This window comes from Hevea brasiliensis, chromosome 10 (genome assembly GCF_030052815.1).
Source record: "Hevea brasiliensis isolate MT/VB/25A 57/8 chromosome 10, ASM3005281v1, whole genome shotgun sequence".
NCBI classification, from domain to species: domain Eukaryota; kingdom Viridiplantae; phylum Streptophyta; class Magnoliopsida; order Malpighiales; family Euphorbiaceae; genus Hevea; species Hevea brasiliensis.
In genome coordinates, this window is record NC_079502.1 from 92,673,000 (window position 1) to 92,692,136 (window position 19,137).

Sequence of the window (19,137 nt, forward strand, 5' to 3'; positions counted from 1 at the left end):
TGTTCTGGACGTGTTCCAGTTGTCAGATTTGGCAGAGGTAAACTCGAACTCTACATTACTCAATTTTTGCCTTGTATTGGGTTAGAATAAAATTTATAAAATATTCGTGGATAATAAGAAAATTACGATTCCTATTGCAATAGCCTTATAATATTGTTAAGGACCGCGGGGCAGGTTTATAGAATTTTTAAAGTTACTTTGGATAGTTTTAGAAAAATATTAGTTTTGAAGTCTTATAATTGAGTTGTTTGATGTTGTGATTATTGCTTGGTTTGGAGGGCCCAGGAAGGGCTATATAATGATGATGAGATATGGGTTGAGTTTAGAAGTGTTATTTGAACCATTTTACAAGTTGAATAGGTCATAGGTATAGGGGAGACTCTGTCAGATTTTCAGTACCACTTAAGGTGTCTTTGGTCTTTTTTAAACTTGTATTGAGTCAAATATATTAAATAATTGCAATGAAATTGTCAGGTAAGCTGGGACAGCCTTCCTCCTCCGCCCAGTCGGCCCAATGACCTCGGTTCAAGTTTGTGAGAAAAATATTATTTTTAATTGTAATTTCGATATTATTATATGTTTAAGCATGCCCATGCATCACTTATAAATATATCTATGTAGTTAAACACTAAGCACGTTTTATATTACATTCATAATTGTTGAAGTGCCATAGATGTATATCTATGTAATTTGGAGTAGTGTGTGTGCGTGGCGTGTGTGTGGTATGGTATTGGATATGGACAGGACAGGTAGACACAGCTTGAGAGACATTCGCTGGGACCCTGTCCTTCGGGGTAGACACGGCTTGAGAGACACTCGTTGGAACCCCACATTTGATTTATTAAGCGAAAGTCCGGCTTGAGAGACACTCGCTGGCAAAGGTTGGATTAAAAGAGCTGTATAAGGGATCAGCTCCCATATATGTATTGCTTGACAGTGTTGGGTGTGTGAGTGCTCCAAATTGCCTTTTTGCTGTTATGATATGAAAATTATGACGATGTTGCATTTCACTCCACATAGCGCATTAGCTTTAGATAGTTATAGAGATTATGATTAAAATTGGTATTTTACTCTCTGAGTTGAACGCTCATTCGTGTTTATCTATTTTTCCAGGCTACAGGAGTATTATTTATTGTGGCTAACCTGTTCTTCTTCTTCGCAGGTCCATTAATAGTATTTAATGTATTTTGTACAATTGAGTTAAATTTTAGACTCCGCATGTGTTAGAAACACTTATTTTTATTTTGGACCAATATTATAAAAGTTATGTTGGACCTGTAAAATTATTAACTGAGTTATGACATTTTGATTATGTGGAGGGTGAGCTGAGCTCCCCAATTTATTATATATTGTGTTTACAAGTCGGGCGATTCAAAAACTCCCATTGAATGGTCCATTTTATGGTCGGACTCTGTTCGATTGAATTCTTGAAATTGGGCCCAAATGGACCTTAGAGTTGGGTTGAGGAATAGTTAGGCTTACTATGGCCCTCGGGGGCTTTAGGCTGGCCCAAGTCCTAGTGTCGGTCTAGCCCATAGGTTGGGTCATGAAAAAGGTGGTATCAGAGCTTAAGCTTTAGATTCATGGGAAAGTGTGCACCTAGAGTTGTCACATACAGAGTATAGGATTATGTTTCGTCTTTTTTTTGTAATTCTTCGTTTCTAGATTTTGAGTTATTCCTCGATTAATATAATAGTACTTCAGTTTTGTGAAGTACATAGAAGTGTGAAATAGAGTTAGCAGACATGTTGAGGTTTGCCATGGAAATAAATTCTCTAAGAAACACTATATTTCTATCAGTATGGGTGTAAGTGTTATGCCTATTTGGTGCTAGGCACGAGTACATAAAGGTGAGTTTTGATAGCATAATTGCACTAGATAAGGGTGAGGATACCGCTGCTGGCAGTCGTCAGTGGATGACCCAGTCAGAGTAAGTTTATGATAATAGTAGATTCAAGAGAGATAAAAGATTAGAAGACCTAGTCTGTCAGGACGTATTGTAGTAACTATACAATGTTCTCTATGTCTGCTCTGTAAGCTGCAGATTACAGTACTGACATGAGATTATTGTGTAGAGTTGCGTGCATCCCCGTGGTGCTCCATAATGAGGGTGTTTGCGGATGGCCTCTATTTTGGTACAATTATGCCAGAACAGAGTTCTATATCTGTAGAGGAGTTGAGAACTCCTGGTTAGGGATCTAGAGCTAGAATATCAAAAGGTCACAGTTGGGTGGTAACTAGAGTCAGTAACTCGGTTACCCTAGCATGAGCTCGAGTTACATCAAGAGTTGCCATCAGACTAGAGGTTGCGGATTAGTTGCAAAGTAAGGGTGACTTCTATAGAGTGAGACCATCTAGTATTCGGTATGGAATTTTGGATGGTTTTTGCAATACGACAGACGTTTTGCTTAGAGCTTAGTGAGAATAGTATACCTTGTGTGTATCAGCAATGTGTAAAGTGCAACCCTACTACCTAGGGAAGGTCGGAACTATGAATTGATGATTTACAGAGCTATGATGTGATAAGAGAGTCATTAATTTGACATGGTTTTGGCAAGGTGGTAAATGTAGTACCTTTGTTGCAGTAAGTTAGGGTATAGTCCTATCTTTTCAGAAGGGATCGAAGGTTATTACTAATAATGATGACTTATAGAGTAGTGTCCCAGATGGGATTGTAGCGTGAGATAGAAAGTTGTTAGCTCAGGTGTTCTGAAGAGGGTACAAGTTCTATGTAGGAATTATAATATGTAAGATCAAGATGTATGTAAGCCTTTAAATTGAATGACAGGTTTAGATACCTAGTATTTTAAGTTCCAGCTAATTAAATGGATATGAAAAATTAGAGTTGCTATAAATCCCCTCCCTAAGGTAGTAAGGGGTAGTATGCAGTCTAAAAGGGTAAGAATAGAGATCATGCAGGAGAAGTATGACTGCTATTCCCTAAGTTCATCCTTAGCTTCTTAATGCTTAAGACTAAAGTATACTCCAAATAAAGTAAAAGAAAAAGGACAAAAGTTAGCATTGATAAATCATAGTATATATATATATATATATATATAGATGGAGTGCAGTTCAAATGCAGTAGGAGAGATAGCTTGAATGCCAGTACAAGTCTAGCTAGGGTAGTTAGAGGATCAATTCTGAGTAACATTGAGGTATAGATGACGTGGTAGGGATAGTGGAAAGGTATAAGTCTCTGATATTACAATCAGGTTCAAAAAGAAAATAGAGCTAAAGGATGGAAGAGTGAAAGTTCAGATTTGGGTAAGACAAAAAGAGTTGGCTAAAGAATAAACTAGAAAAACAGATTTGGAAGAATAGAGCCAAAATACTGAGGAGGTGAATGTGGTTATAGGAAGGGTAAACAAGATAAAAAAAAAAAAGGATAGAGAGCGTAGAAAAGGATGGCATTAGGAAGAACATTGTTAAGTTATGGAACCTAGAAGTACAGGACGTAGAGCAGGTCATAATTGATGTAGTGTTAGGAGCCTGAGCCTAGAGCTTAGAGTTATATGATCTGGATTAGACCTTATCTATTTTCTACCCCTAATGTAGGATAATGGGGCAATGACATAAGAACCCTTTTGGTTGTTGACAGTATAATGGAAATTAAGTGAGGTGTGCGACCAAAGTAGGTAGTAACTGTTGAGCGTACTGTGGTAACTTGAATTGTATTGTCAGATAATGGGGCAATGACATAAGAATCCTTTTGGTTATTGACAGTATAATGGAAATTAGGTGAGGTGTGCGATCAAAGTAGGTAGTAACTGTTGAGCGTACTGTGGTAACTTGAATTGTATTGTCAGATAAAGAAGCAAGATCAGTAGGAGTAAGTTGGATAAAAGTCAACATAAGGGATATAAATATGCAAGATGAGGGATAATGTCACAGAGGCTTGATATTAAAATTTAGAGTGGTGAGACCTAGAATCAAAAATTAAAGTTAGACATATATTTTCAGTGTGATCGATAGAATAATTATATATAAAAAAAGTAATAATAAATAAATAAATAAATAAATAAATAATAGTATGATAATATGTAGCAGAACGCTAATAATGGTCAGAATAGGACAAGATAGGTATAGATGTAATTATAAGATATTGAGAAGCACATGGATTAGAGGAGTGATTGTTGGTAAGATTGGAGTAAATCTGAAAGAATCTGTGAGTGCTTTTATTTTCTAGAATATAACCAAGTATAAGGAGCATTGAAGAAATAATTATAAGTATGGAAGATAAATGGAGAGTAAAAAGAAAATAGTAAATTCTAAGATGATAGATCAGGCAGGACAACAGTATAACAAATGGTAGATACAGCTGATAGTAATAATGCACAATAATTACAAAGAAATAATGAAACTAAAAAGGGAGACTAAGGGGTATGAGCTAAATCTTGTTTATTAAACAATGGTATACCATAAATGGTGGGAGAACATTTCTCCTTCTTTTCAATTTGGCTCGTGTTTCGATTCTAGGAGATTATGTTAAGAAGAGAGGTCGTGTCAAAGTAACCCAATTAATTGAAAATTTGATGGGCGTTAGTACATATCCAATCTTTTGAGGCGAAAATGACGATAATAGTGTATCTAATGTTAAGTATGAAAGAATGATTAGAGAGGCGACAGGAGTTAAATCGAGCTAGTTACTAAGGCTCACAACCCTTTTGAACTATAAGTTGGAGGAAGTGTTATTTGCTAATGAGTTACAGCAAATGAAATTGTTACTAATGGGAAAAGTTGAGGCTAAAGTTTGGAAAGCTATGGGCAGAATATGTGATTATATTAAGGAGAATGAACACGTGAAGTATCTTATTCAGAATTAAGGCATGGCACATATTTCCCACAGCCGTGTTAGTTCATATGGAACTTATAATTTATGGGACTCCTATCCATCCAGGATAAGCAATTTCCTACTAAGGCTGGTAGGGAATGATAATGTTCTGATAGGTAAGTTGGGAAAGGGGATGCAAAAAGAATTTTCTATGGTTAATTACAAGTGTTATGTAATGTGAAGAATGTGCTGGTAGCAGTCAATCATAAAGTTAGAATTCTCGAAGTAATGGAACTAGTAATCCAAATAAGACTAAGAAATAATAATAATAAAAAAAAAGTTAAAGTTGATGATGGGATGGACATCCTTGAAGGAAAAGGTGTAAGGGTGAGATAGGACTATGATTAAGGAATAAGTACAGCATGTTGAAAAGATATCAATGATAGCAGAAATGGGAAAAGAAAGTGGATAAGATCCAAAGGACAGGAAGAAAGCTCGGTAGAGCTAGTTATAATGATGATGATAAGAAGGAATAGGTATGCTAGGAACTCACTAAGAGATGTTTGAAACAAGTTATTATGAGATGATAGATTAAAGAAGTAGTAGAGCCTCGATTTAAGTGCCAATGTGTCAGAAGTAGGCCACATACTAAGAAGCTTTAGGAAGAAGTCTAGATATTTTCATTCCAGAGAAGGAGTGGGAAACGATAAAGTTGCATTAACTGGGTTGTCAGGAATACAAATACATTTGTCCTATAAGAGAAGAGACCTAGTTCACTTTCAAATATTGATAAGTGGCATAGGGTACACTTGACACTTGGATGGAGCTCTACATAACTAGTTACATAAGATGGACAGGAGCTGGTCTAAGGACCTTAGTAATGACACAAAAGAGATTGGAAATTTGAAGTATCATGGGAGTGAGAAGATTTATAGGTATTGACCATTGAGGTCATAGGACAAGTAAAGGTTTCGAATGAGATGTATATGATAGGTGTTATAGGAAAACATTTCATAGGATACTCTAGGGTAAGGAACATAAGTCATGTTTTTGGGGAACAAAGATTACTAAAACAATGGAATGAGGATTGAAGTCACCAAGAGACACGTTAGGGCATAATAAAAGTGAGGTAAGTGCCAAAGTTGATTAAAGTTATCAAATATCAAGTCGAGAGTAGTGGAGTTATAATGAGTACTAGAGATGACAAAAAAAAAGAGGGGTAAACGAGTAGTCAGATGTGATGGTTTAGACTCAGAAGGAGGATGGTAGCTGGCATACTACTATAGGGGCAGATAGACATAAAAATTTTTAACCATCCATACAGATCCAAGGCAGAAAGATGTAAAATTTGCAATGGGTGACCGTGTTCTTGAAGGTCTCTCCTATGAAAAGGGTTATGAGATTTGGAAAGAAAAGGCAAATTGGCACTTTGTTATATAGGACCTTTTAAGATCATGGATAGAGTGGGAGCAATTGCCTATCAATTAGAGTTACCACCAAACCTTTCTCATGTCCACCCAGTATTCCACATTTTCATGCTTAGAAAGTATGTTCCCGATCCTTCTCATGTGTTGCGACCAGAAACAGTGGAGTTAAATGAGAATTTCATCTTTGAGGAGCAACTAGTAGCCATAATAGACTATCAGATGAGACAACTTTGGTCAAGGCAAATCCCTATGGTTAGTCCTATGGAGGAGTTAATCTATGAAGGAATGCACTTGAAAGTTAGAGCAGGATATGCGCAGCAAGTACTCATAAGTTTGATATGCAACTATGTGTCATTGTTCTGCCTTGTGTAAAATTCGAGGACAAATTTTCTATAAGAGGGGAAGAATGTAACATCCCTAATTTTCAAATAATTATTTTATATATATATATATAATTCTAACCCTGGTATTGTGAACTTCGCGTATGTACTTTCATTTCGTGGAAATTTAATCGTTGCCCGAATCTGTAATTTCGGGCTGAGCAGATAAGCTGCTGCATCCATTTCAGAATCGGGTCAAAATTATAGGCTACCCCACCATTTTCAGACGTTCTGGACGCATTCCAGTTATCAGATTTGGTATAGGTAAACTCGAACTCTACATTACTCAATTTTTGCCTTGTACTGGGTTAGAATAAAATTTATAAAATATTCATGGAAGATAAGAAAATTACGATTCCTATTACAATAGCCTTATAATATTATTAAGGACCGCAGGGCAGGTTTATAGAATTTTTAAATTAGTTTGGATAGTTTTTGAAAAATATTAGTTTTGAAGTCTTATAATTGAGTTGTCTAATGTTGTAATTATTGCTTAGTTTGGGGGGCCCAGGAAGGGCCATATAATGATGATGAGATATGGGTTGAGTTTAGAAGTGTTATTTAAACCATTTTGCAGGTTGGGTAGGTCATAGGTATAGAGGAGACTCTGCCGGATTTTCAACACAACTTAGGGTGTCTTTGGTCTTTTCTAAACTTGTATTGAGTCAAATATATTAAATAATTACAATGAAATTATCAGGTGAGTTGGGACAGCCTTTCTCCTCCGCCCAGCAGCCGCAGTGACCTCGGTTCAAGTTTGTGAGTAAAATATTAATTTTAATTGTAATTTTGATATTATTATATATTCAAGCATGCCCATGCATCACTTATAAATATATATCTATGTAGTTAAACACTAGACACGTTTTATATTGCTGAAGTGCCACAGATGTTATTTGTGGTAATTTGGAGTAGTGTGTGTGCGTGGCATGTGTGTGGTATGGTATTGGATATGGACAGGATGGGTAGACACGGCTTAAGAGACACTCACTGGGACCCGATCCTTCGAGATAGACACAGCTTGAGAGACACTCGTTGGGACACCACATTTGGTTTATTAAGCAAAAGTCCGATTGAGAGACACTCACTGGCAGATATTGGATTAAGAGGGCTGTATAGGGGATCAGCTCTCATATATGTATTGCTTGACAGTGTTGGGTGTGTGAGTGCTCCAAATTGCCTTTTTGCTGTTATGATACGAAAATTATGACGATGTTGCATTTCATTCCATAGGGTGCATTAGCTTTAGATAGTTATAGAGATTATGATTAAAATTAGTATTTTACTCTCTGAGTTGAATGCTCACTCCTGTTTATTTATTTTTTCAGGCTACATGAGGATTATTTATTGTGGCTAACCTGTTCTTCTTCTTCATAGGTCCATTAATAGTATTTAATATATTTTGTACAATTGAGTTAAATTTTAGACTCCGCATGTGTTAGAAGCACTTATTTTTATTTTGGGCCTGTATTATAAAAGTTATGTTTGACTTGTAAAATTATTAACTGTATGCATGATGGAATTGGATGAGGGAGCTAAGCTCCTATTTGAGTTATGATATTTTGATTATGTGGATGGTGAGCTGAGCTCCCCAATTTATTATATATTGTGTTTATAGGTCAGGCGAGTCAAAAACTCTCCGTTGAATGGTCAATTTTATGGTTGGACTCTATCCAGTTGAATTCTTGAAATTAGGCCCAAATGGGCCTTAGAGTTGGGTTGAGGAATAGTTAGGCTTACTACGGGCCTCGGGGGCTTTAGGCTGGCCCAGGTCCTTGTGCCGGTCTGACCCATAGGTTGGGTCATGACAAAACAACTGCAACAGTTTTTTCAGTGGGAAAGGAAGACTCACTATTCTTAAATCCAGTCAAAATCATAGAAAACAATCGTAATTCAGTAAGCCAAAATTTCATTTGTTATTGCCAACAAAGGAAATTTTGTCTAGCAAATTTTTTTTGTTTGCTAGATGATGCATACAGTTTGCATAGTCATTTAGGTCTAATTTTATAACCATTTTTATTTGATTATTAGTCATTTTTAGCTAATTTCATTAGTTAATTAGTTAGTTTTTCATAGTTGTCAATTTTGCATTAATTTGTAATTTTTACTTTGTTTTGTAGGAAAAAATGGTGTTTTTGAAGGACTGAAGAGAATTTTGCCATTGAGGAGTGTCTTCTACAGCCAAAGATGTCAAAAACAGGTTTTCAAGCTGAAATATGCATTGACCAAACTGTGCATAACTTGCCGCATAAGCCATGCAGATCTGCATAAGGAGAAAGATCACTGTTCCAGAACCAGCCGAAATGTGCATAAGGAGACTGCATAGCTTATGCACATTCTCGCCTCCCTTATGCACCTTCACGGAATTGTGCATAACCTATGCACCAAGTCATGCAGTTTCGCATAAGTGACTCAGAATCAGCCGAAAACTGCATAAGGGACTGCATAAGTCATAACTTATGCAGTCCACTTATGCAGTCCCATAAAGAGTTCATTAATGAGCTGGCAGGAGATTCCCTCAAATAATTCCTCCTAGAACATACCATTTTAGGGCTCCATGTCAGAAAAATGCTATAAATAGTCTCATTTTCCCATTTTAGAAAAAAAGAAAAAAGGGAGCAGAAAAGGAAAGGAGAAGAGAGGCAGAATTTGATGAGTCACTTTCACCTTCCACACCATTTTCAACCAAGATTTGCAGATTTCTTTCTTTCCTTATATTTTTCTACATTTCTAGTGTTTAATTTCTTATTCCTTAGCTTAGATTAAAGCTTTATTTCCATTTAAACTCAATATATCTTGTAAGCATTATGGATAGTGAGTAGTTTTACCTTTGATTCTGGAGTAAGGGTTGTAATATTTGAGATATTTTGTGGATTTTGATTGGGTAATCCATATTTTGTGGTCTTAATGAGTTTTATTCATTTCTTGTATGCTTAATGACATGCTTAGTGTAGGATCCCATTAAGTGATGTTCTTAATCCATAGTTGAAGCACCGAAAGGAGAAGGCCCTGTGATAGATAATCAAGAAATTGGACTTAATTAACTTAGACCTAGAAATAGGCTAAGGATTAAGAGGATTCACAGATTAATTAAAGAACTTAATGGGTCTTAATTAATTCTAACTCCACGAAAGTAGGATTAGTTTGATTAAGGCACTCTTTGTCTCACTCGAAAGGGAATTCAAAGGATTTAAGAATTAATCTCCTTAAAACCCATAAGTTTCATAAGATTGGATAACTAATTTAAAATCCCAAAATAGCTTGAATATGAAATCCCGAACTCCGGAATCGCCTTTTTACCATTGTTAATTTCTAATCGAATTTAATCACTTGCCATTTTGAATATTGCCATATTTGAACTTGCTTATTTCAATTTGATGCAATTTTAGTTTAATTAATACATTTTTGAATAGAATATTAATTTTGCATATTTAGATTTCATACTCCATTACCCATCAATTCATTACTTCAATTTCAAAAATACTTCAATTTACTCAACTTTTTATATTAAAAATTCAATCATTAACACAACTTCTCGTGGGATCGATATCTTTTCTATACTACTTGTACGACCCATGCACTTGCGATAGGGACGCATCAAGTTTTTGGCGCCGTTGCCGGGGAGTTGTTTGTTTAAGATTGAATTCTTGATTATTTTAGTTGTTTTTAGTTTTATTTTGTTATCTTTTCATTTTGTGTTTGTTTGTTCTTTTTCAGATACTTTTAATCTTTTATGAGAAGAGCTAGAAGCTCAAGTGACACATCCTTATTGTTCAACCCTGAAATCGAGAAATTTTGTAAAGCCAACAAGAAAGAAACCAGAAAAAGAAAAGAAGCCTTGAGAGAAACTGAATTAGAAGAAGTCATGGCTGATGAAAGAATTAGAATCGGTGGTAATGTTGGAAATGGTCAAAACAATGAAGATGCAGCCCAAGGGAAAGAAGTTGTTAATGCAAACGTGCCTAGGGGAAGTATGATGGATCATGCTTTTCCTCGTTTTGATGACTTGAGAGAGAGTATAGCAAGACCAAGAATTGATGCAAATAGCTACAAGATGGATTTTGGAGTTCTTCAAATGATTCAGAATTCTCAATTTGGAGGACATCCTTCTGAAAATCCACACACACATCTGAAGAAATTTGCTATGATCTGTGACATGCAAAAACAACCTGGAGTGTCTGATGATGCAGCAAGATTGAAGCTATTCCCATTCTCTTTGAAAGATAGAGCATTGGATTGGCTTGATTCTTTACCTCACAACTCCATTACAAATTGGGAGCAGCTCACTGATGCATTTCTTGCACAATATTTTCCACCTGGAAAAACTCAAGAGTTGAGGAATCAAATGACAGCTTTTAGACCAAGAGAGGATGAAACTCTCTATGAGTCATGGATGAGATGGAAGGAATTAGAGAGATTATGCCCACATCATGCCATTCCGAAATGGATGATAAACCAGAATTTTTACACAAATGTCACTCCTGCAATTAGAGGGATTATTGATGCTCAAACAGGAGGGGAATTTATTATGAAGCATGAAGATGAAGCTTATGAGCTATTGGAGAAAATTGCAAAGAATACTCATCTTTGGAGTAGTCCAAGAGGACCAGCTCCAACTCAAAAAAGGCAAGCTGCTAGAATGTATGATCTTGATCCATTCAACATGATTAATGCAAAGTTTGATGCACTTACAAATGTCCTTGCTAAGAAGATGGAAGATTTGAGTATGTTGGTTAGTTCATCATCATCAGCTGGAAGTTCACAACAAGTGGCTTATGCAGAGGAAACTACCAGCTGTGGAGTAGATTATGGAGAACAAGCAGCATATGTTGGTAATTATGGAAACAAGCAAATGGGGAATCCTTACTCTCAAACTTACAATCCAAATTGGAGGAATCATCCCAACTTTTCATGGGGAAATCAGCAAAGTCAAGTTCCAAATCAGAATTTTCAACAACAACAGCAAAGTCAAGTTCCATATCAGCAAAATAGGCAACCATTGCCTAATTTTCAGCAGAAAAATATGAACCCTCCACCAAAACAGCAAGAACGAAATTTCACCACTGAAGCTTTATTACAACAGATTCTTGCTAACCAAAATAAGCATGATGAGGAGATGAGAGAGATGAAAGCAAGGCTGGAACAGATGCAAACACATAACAGAATGCTGGAAAATCAGATTGCACAACAAGCATCTTCCTCAAGTGCCAAGTCTTTTGGAAAGCTTCCAAGTCAACCAGAAAACCCAAGAGAGCAGTGTCAAGCCATTACACTGAGAAGTGGTAAAATAGTACATAATGAGAAGAGTGAAAAAAGTGAGAAGAGAGAAAATGAGAAAGAAACTGATGAGAGTGAAAAACAAGAGAGTGCAGAAAAATGTAAAGAGAAAACTGAAGAGAAGGAAGAGAAGTATATACCTCCTGAGCCTTACAAGCCACAACTTCCCTTTCCACAAAGATTTCACAAATCCAAGCTTGATAAGCAATTCGGGAAGTTCTTAGAGGTTTTGAAGAAACTTTACATAAATGTGCCTTTTGTTGATGCTCTTTCACAAATGCCCTCTTATGCAAAATTCTTGAAAGAAATTCTCTCAAACAAGAGGAAACTTGAAGATGATGAAACTGTAGCTTTGACAGAAGAATGTAGTGCTATCCTTCAAAGGAAACTTCCCCCAAAGCTCAAGGATCCAGGGAGTTTTTCAATTCCATGCCACATAGGGGAATCATGTTCTACAAAAGCTTTATGTGATTTAGGGGCTAGTGTTAGCCTTATGCCCCTCTCCATTTATGAGAAGCTCAATATGGGAGATCTTAAACCAACCCACATTTCTCTTGATTAGTGAGTCAATTAAGTATCCTGAAGAGATTTTGGAGAATGTGCCTCTGAAGGTTGGGAAGTTCTACATACCTGTTGACTTTGTCATCTTGGACATGGAGGAAGATTTTAATATCCCAATTATCTTGGGAAGACCCTTTCTAGCTACAGCAGGAGCATTGATTGATGTTAACGGAGAAAAGCTGACTCTTAGGGTTGGTGAAGAGCAATTGGTTTTCAATATTAATAACACTATGAAAAAGCATCATTACAAGCGATACTTGCTTGAGAGTTGATATTATTGATGAGCTGGTTGAAGAACACTTGAGAAAGAAATATCCGTAAGATCCACTTGAAAATTGTTTGGTTCATGGAGGAGGCATAGACTATGACAACCCTCATGTAGCTGCATATGCTCAACACTTAGAGGGAAGTCCACCATTCACTTACGCTCCGGTTTTCAACTCACACAAAAGGAAAAAGCGAAACTAAGCAACCATCATTCAAGGAAGAAGATGCACCTAAGGTAGAACTTAAGCAACTTCCTTCTCACTCAGTATGAATTTCTTGGCACTAATAACACTTATCCAGTAATTGTAAATGCAAATTTGAGTACTTTAGAGGCTGATAAGTTGTTAAGAGTGTTGAGGCAATTCAGAAAAGTCTTAGGATACACCATAGATGACATTAAGGGAATAAGCCACACTTTTGCATGCATAGAATCATTTTGGAAGAAAATTGTAAGCCATCTATTGAACGTCAGAGGAGGTTGAACCCAAATATGAAAGAAGTTGTTAAAAAGGAAATTTTGAAGTAGCTTGATGCAGGGATCATATATCCCATCTCGCATAAGACTTGGGTGAGCCAGACATGTTGTCCCAAAAAGGGTGGAATGATAGTTGTCAAAAATGAAAATAATGAATTAATTCCCACCAGAACAGTGACTAGTTGGCGAATGTGCATAGATTACAGAAAATTAAATGTTGCCACTAGAAAAGATCATTTTCCACTTCCCTTCATTGATCAAATGTTGGAAAGACTAGCTAGGCATTCTTACTTTTGCTATTTAGATGGATATTCAGGTTTTTTTCAAATCCCTATCCATCCAAATGATCAAGAGAAAACCACTTTTACTTGTCCATATGGAACCTTTGCTTATAGAAGGATGCCATTTGGGTTGTGTAATGCACCAGCCACTTTTCAAAGGTGCATGATGGCAATTTTCTCAGATTTCATTGAAGACATAATGGAGGTTTTTATGGACGATTTCTCTGTTTATGGATCTTCATTTGATATATGCTTGGCTAACCTTTCTAAAGTTTTGCAGCAATGTGCAGATACTGACCTTGTGTTAAATTGGGAAAAGTGTCATTTCATGGTCCAGGAAGGGATAGTGCTTGGACATTTGGTGTCTAACAGAGGAATAGAGGTTGATAAAGCCAAAGTTGAAGTGATAGAGAAGATGGCTCCTCCTACCAATGTCAAGGGAATTCGAAGTTTCCTAGGACATGCCGGGTTCTACAGACGCTTTATCAAGGATTTTTCTAAAATAGCCAAACCTTTGTCTAATTTGTTAAGTAATGAAACACCATTTGTATTTGACCAAGAGTGTTTGGATGCCTTTTGCAGGTTGAAGCAAGCTCTTATCACTGCACCAATCATGCAACCACCTGATTGGAGCCTACCTTTTGAAATTATGTGTGATGCTAGCAACTATGCAATTGGGGCTGTTCTTGGTCAAAGAAAGGACAAAAAGGCTTATGCTATTTATTATGCTAGTAGAACACTAGATGAGGCTCAAACAAATTATGCAACAACTGAAAAGGAATTTTTAGCAATTGTCTTTGCATTGGAAAAATTCAGACCTTACATTATTGACTCAAAGGTAGTTATATTTTCAGATCATGCGACCATCGGTATTTGCTCAGTAAAGGAGGCTAAGCCTAGGCTCATTAGGTGGATTCTGATGCTACAAGAGTTTGATTTGGAGATTAGAGATAAGAAGGGAGCTGAAAATGTAGTTGCTGATAATCTTAGGAGGTTGAAATTGGATGGTGAAGAATTGGATGAAATCCTATTGATGAGTTTGTCTTGGATGAACAACTTTTCTCTCTTGTTGCTAAACTACCTTGGTATGCAGACTTTGTGAATTATCTATCTTGTGGAGTTTTACCTCTAGGTATGACATGGCAACAAAAGAAAAAGTTTTTGCATGAGGTGAAATTTTATAGATGGGATGATCCTTTACTCTTTAGGAGATGTTGTGATGGTCTAATTAGAAGATGTATTCCTGAAGAGGAGGTACAGAGTATTATGCATCATTGCCATGCTTCTGATTATGGAGGACATTTTGGAATCTCTAAACAGCTAGTAAAATTTTGCAAGCTGGTTTCTTTTGGCCAAATCTTTTAAGGATATGAGGAAATTTGTGTCGGATTGTGATAAATGTCAAAGGAGTGGAAATTTGTCAAAAGAGATCAAATGCCCTAAATAATATTCTTGAAGTGGAATTATTTGATATTTGGGGAATAGATTTTATGGGGCCATTCCCTCCTTCAAATGGTAATAGATACATCTTAGTTGGGGTTGACTATGTGTCAAAGTGGGTGGAAGCTATTGCAACTCCAACTAATGATGCTAGAGTGGTAGTGAAATTCTTGAAGAAATTTGTCTTGAGCAGATTTGGAGCTCCTAGGGCTATAATTAGTGATGGGGGTTCCCATTTTTGTAATAAGCAATTTGAGAGCTTAATGAGGAAGTATGGTGTAGTGCACAAGATAGCTACCCCATACCACCCTCAAACTTCAGGACAAGTTGAAATTTCTAACAGAGAGCTCAAGCATATTTTGGAGAAAACAGTGAACAATTCTCGGAAAGATTGGTCTATCAAACTAGATGATGCTTTATGGGCATATAGGACTGCCTACAAAACCCCTATAGGAATTACTCCCTTTAGGTTGGTGTATGGTAAGTCTTGTCATTTACCTATGGAGCTAGAACATAGAGCATATTGGGCCATTCAAACCTTGAATTTTGATCTTAAGCAAGCTGGTGAGAAAAGGTTGTTACAACTTAATGAGCTTGAGGAATTGAGGATGGATGCTTATGAAAGTGCCCGTATTTATAAAGAAAGAACTAAAGTTTGGCATGATAAGCATCTGAGGAAAAAGGAATTCAAAGAAGGTGATTTAGTTTTGTTGTTCAACTCAAGATTGAAATTGTTCCCTGGAAAACTCAAGTCAAGGTGGACTGGTCCATATAGAGTTTCTAAGGTTTTCCCTTATGGAGCAATTGAAATTTAGAGTGAAAAATCTGGGAATTTTAAAGTTAATGGGCATAGATTGAAACATTACATAACTGGAGACCCAATAATAGGAGCAAGCTGTTACAAGCTCTCCAATCCCTCACCTCTTTTCAGTGAAATTCATGAAAAGTCCAGCTAAGGACTATAAATTAGCCCTCTTGGGAGGCATCCCAAGTCCTTTTATTTTGCTTTTGCTAATTTACTTTCATTTTCATTGATTTTGTTTTTATCTTAAATCTCCCCAAATTCAATTTTTGACATTGTTAAATCTTGTCCCTTGTAGATGTAATTCAATTAAGAAAGGCTGGTGAACTGTTAGGGAAGTGATTCTTAACTTGAAAATTTTGTCCTTCAAAAGAACTGATTGGTTTTTGCTGCATAACCTGTGCAGGAGCTGCAATCTGGTTTATGCAGAGGCAAAGTGCAATCTGCAGCAGATAGATTCTGTCCTTGGGCTGCTATCTGGTTTATGCAGAGCAAAAAAAAAAAAAAAATGGAATCTGCAGCAAAAAGGGTGTCTGCAGCAAATGCCTTGTGTTTTTGGTGAGGTTAGGTGTGTGACTTTTAAGTATGTGTGCTTTTAATCTTAATATGGTGGTAAGTGAGTCATTTTTGCAGTTTTGAGCTTCTTTGGGTTGTAGGATTCAAGGTAGAAATGCTGCATTTTCTTGGCAAAACTTGGAGAGGTCATCACTTGTGAATAGATGCAACTTCATGCAGATTTTATTGAGTTTTAATGTGCTAAATGTTGATTTGCAGAATTTGAGTCAAAATGGCATAGTTCTCAAAGGTCTTTTATGTAGGATCCATTTTTACATGCTTGTATGATGCATTTTTGATGAACTTTGTATATATTGATGTGTTTTTGGTGAAAATTTCTCATAGTTTATACTTCATGGAATTATATTTCTTCATTCTAGGGTATTTTTCACCCTTGCAATTCATGTTCCATTGCAATCTTAATCTTGTTGAATTGTGCATAAGCAACTGCATAGCTTATGCAATCCTGCATAACCACAATTCTTGCCATTTTTCACCCTTACTGCAAGTGCATAAGGAGAGTGCATAGCCTATGCAGTTCTGCATAACCTCATTTTGTCAAATTTCATATCTGTCAAAACTTGCATAAGGTGAGTGCATGACTTATGCACATTTGCACAACTTCAAATTCTGCATTTTCTTTCTCTGCCGAAGTCTGCATAAGGAGGGTGCATAACTTATGCACTTCTGCATGACCAAAAACTTTGAATCTCCAAACTTGCCGAGGGGTGCATAAGCAGAGTGCATGACTTATGCACTTCTGCATGACCAGAAACCCAGAAAAACCAAACTTGCCGAGGGGTGCATAAGCAGGGTGCATAACTTATGCACTTCCGCATGACCAAAAACTTTGAATCTCCAAACCTGCCGAGGGGTGCATAAGCAGAGTGCATGACTTATGCACTTCTGCATGACCAGAAACCCAGAAAAACCAAACTTGCCGAGGGGTGCATAAGCAGAGTGCATAGCTTATGCACATCTGCATGACCACCAACCCAAATTTCAAAAGTTGCCGAGACCTGCATAAGCAGAGTGCATAGCTTATGCATTACTGCATAACCGAAAATTCCAAATTTTGAAAGCTGCCGAGAGGTGCATAAGGGGAGTGCATGACTTATGCACTCCCGCATAACTTCACTCCCCAAACACCAAAAGTTGCCGAGACCTGCATAAGCAGCGTGCATGGCCTATGCACTTCTGCATGACATATTTTTCTGAACTTCAAAACAGGGCAACACTTGCATAAGCTGGTGCATAAGCTATGCACATCCACTTTCCCCTTATGCAGTCTTTTACAAACCCGTTTAAATCAATTTTTTTTCCTTTCGGCAAAAATTTTTTCTTTCCCACCTTCACCCCGATAAACCCTGTTCACTGTTCTTCTTCTCTCACAATCCTCATTCCGGCATAACTCCTCCTCACACCTTCTTCTCCATTTCGATTCTCACTACATTTGCCCTAATTCTCATTCTTCTTTTCCCCTTATCTCTTCCATCTTCTTCATCGGCAATGGAGTCGCCTCCCCATTCCCGTCTAGCTTCTCCTCTCGAAGTCTCGCCATTGTCAACGATACCCCCCACTCCCAATTCTCCTCCACAAGCGACACCCCCACCACCTCCCCCAACCACATACAAACGTAAAATCCGGTCAAAATCTGTGTGACCCATGTCCTCTGCCCCTCCTCTGTCCAAACGCAAAGACCCACCCACCCCATTGTCGGAACCGCCACCCAAAAAGCCAAAAGCTCCAGCCTCTACACCCTCTTCCAGCAAAAAGACAATTTGGTGACCTCATATGTATCAAAGCTACCCTGGCCTCTTCCTGATACAATTCAAAAAGCAGCTTTTAAGCGACTCAAGGATAGAAGGGTACAACCCACTAGGTATATATCTGCTGATTCTCTACAATCTCTTGGTTTATTTGACAATGTAGTTGCATATCTTGACGGTATGGGTTGGATGGAATTTGTGCATAAACAGGAGATAGTTTATCCAACTATAGTTTTGGAGTTTATTTCTTCATTCTCTGCTACCCTTAAATTGCATGATGTAGACCATAAACCAATTATAAAATTTAGATGCTTGGGGCAAAATAGAGAGCTGTCATTGGACCAATTTCATAGCATTTTTGGTTTTGCAATTGATGGGTTATTTAGAGTACCACATACTGGAATAGAGGTAGCCAACAAGAGCATTTGGAATGCTGCCCAATTTTGGAGAATCATCACAAACCAACCTCAAACTTTCTCTGCTGGAAAATCAAAAACATCCCAAATACTTGACCCTGCACTTAGGTTTATTCATAGGCTGATTGCTAGCACCATATTGGGCAGAGGGACTAGTTCAGTCTTTGTGGGAAAATCTGAACTATTTATGTTATGGTGTGCATTTCACAAAGTTAAGGTTTCTCCTGGTTATTTCTTTTGTGAGCATGTGCTGCATATTGCCACCAAATCCATAGGTGACATTGTTTTGGGTGGGCTCATCACTGTCATAGCCAAGCATTTTGGTTTTAATCCTGCAGAGCACTCAATACCAGCACTTGTGGACACTTTATATTTTGATACTGCACACTTAACCAAAACAGGGTTCAATTTGTCATATTTTGATACTGCTCAACCTGCAGCAGAAACTGGGCCCATTGCACAACCAGAAACACAACCTTTCCCATCAGTCCCACAGCACCCTACTACACCTACCCCACCCCCTCAGCCTGCACAGGACATCCCAGCAGCCTCTGCTCAGCCCATACCTCCTACAGCTGAACCTTCCTCTTCCACAGCCCCTCCTGCATTCAACACTAAAGCCTTATTCACCTATCTTGACAGGCTTAGTGATGATATATACTTTGTGGATAGGAAGCTTGACACTGGTCTTGATACACTCAAGGATCGTCATGATC

The 19,137-nt window shown here is 37.4% G+C and overlaps 1 non-coding gene and 1 pseudogene across 1 annotated transcript; one reads left to right on the top strand and one right to left on the bottom strand.

Annotated features, from left to right (window-relative positions):
- LOC110652846 (tubulin alpha-2 chain-like) overlaps window positions 1-19,137 on the top strand; it is a 42,378-nt pseudogene that overhangs the window by 11,906 nt on the left and 11,335 nt on the right.
- On the bottom strand, window positions 10,908-11,015 carry LOC131169965 (small nucleolar RNA R71). The gene has a single exon (XR_009140910.1). It is a non-coding gene; the product is annotated as a small nucleolar RNA R71 (small nucleolar RNA).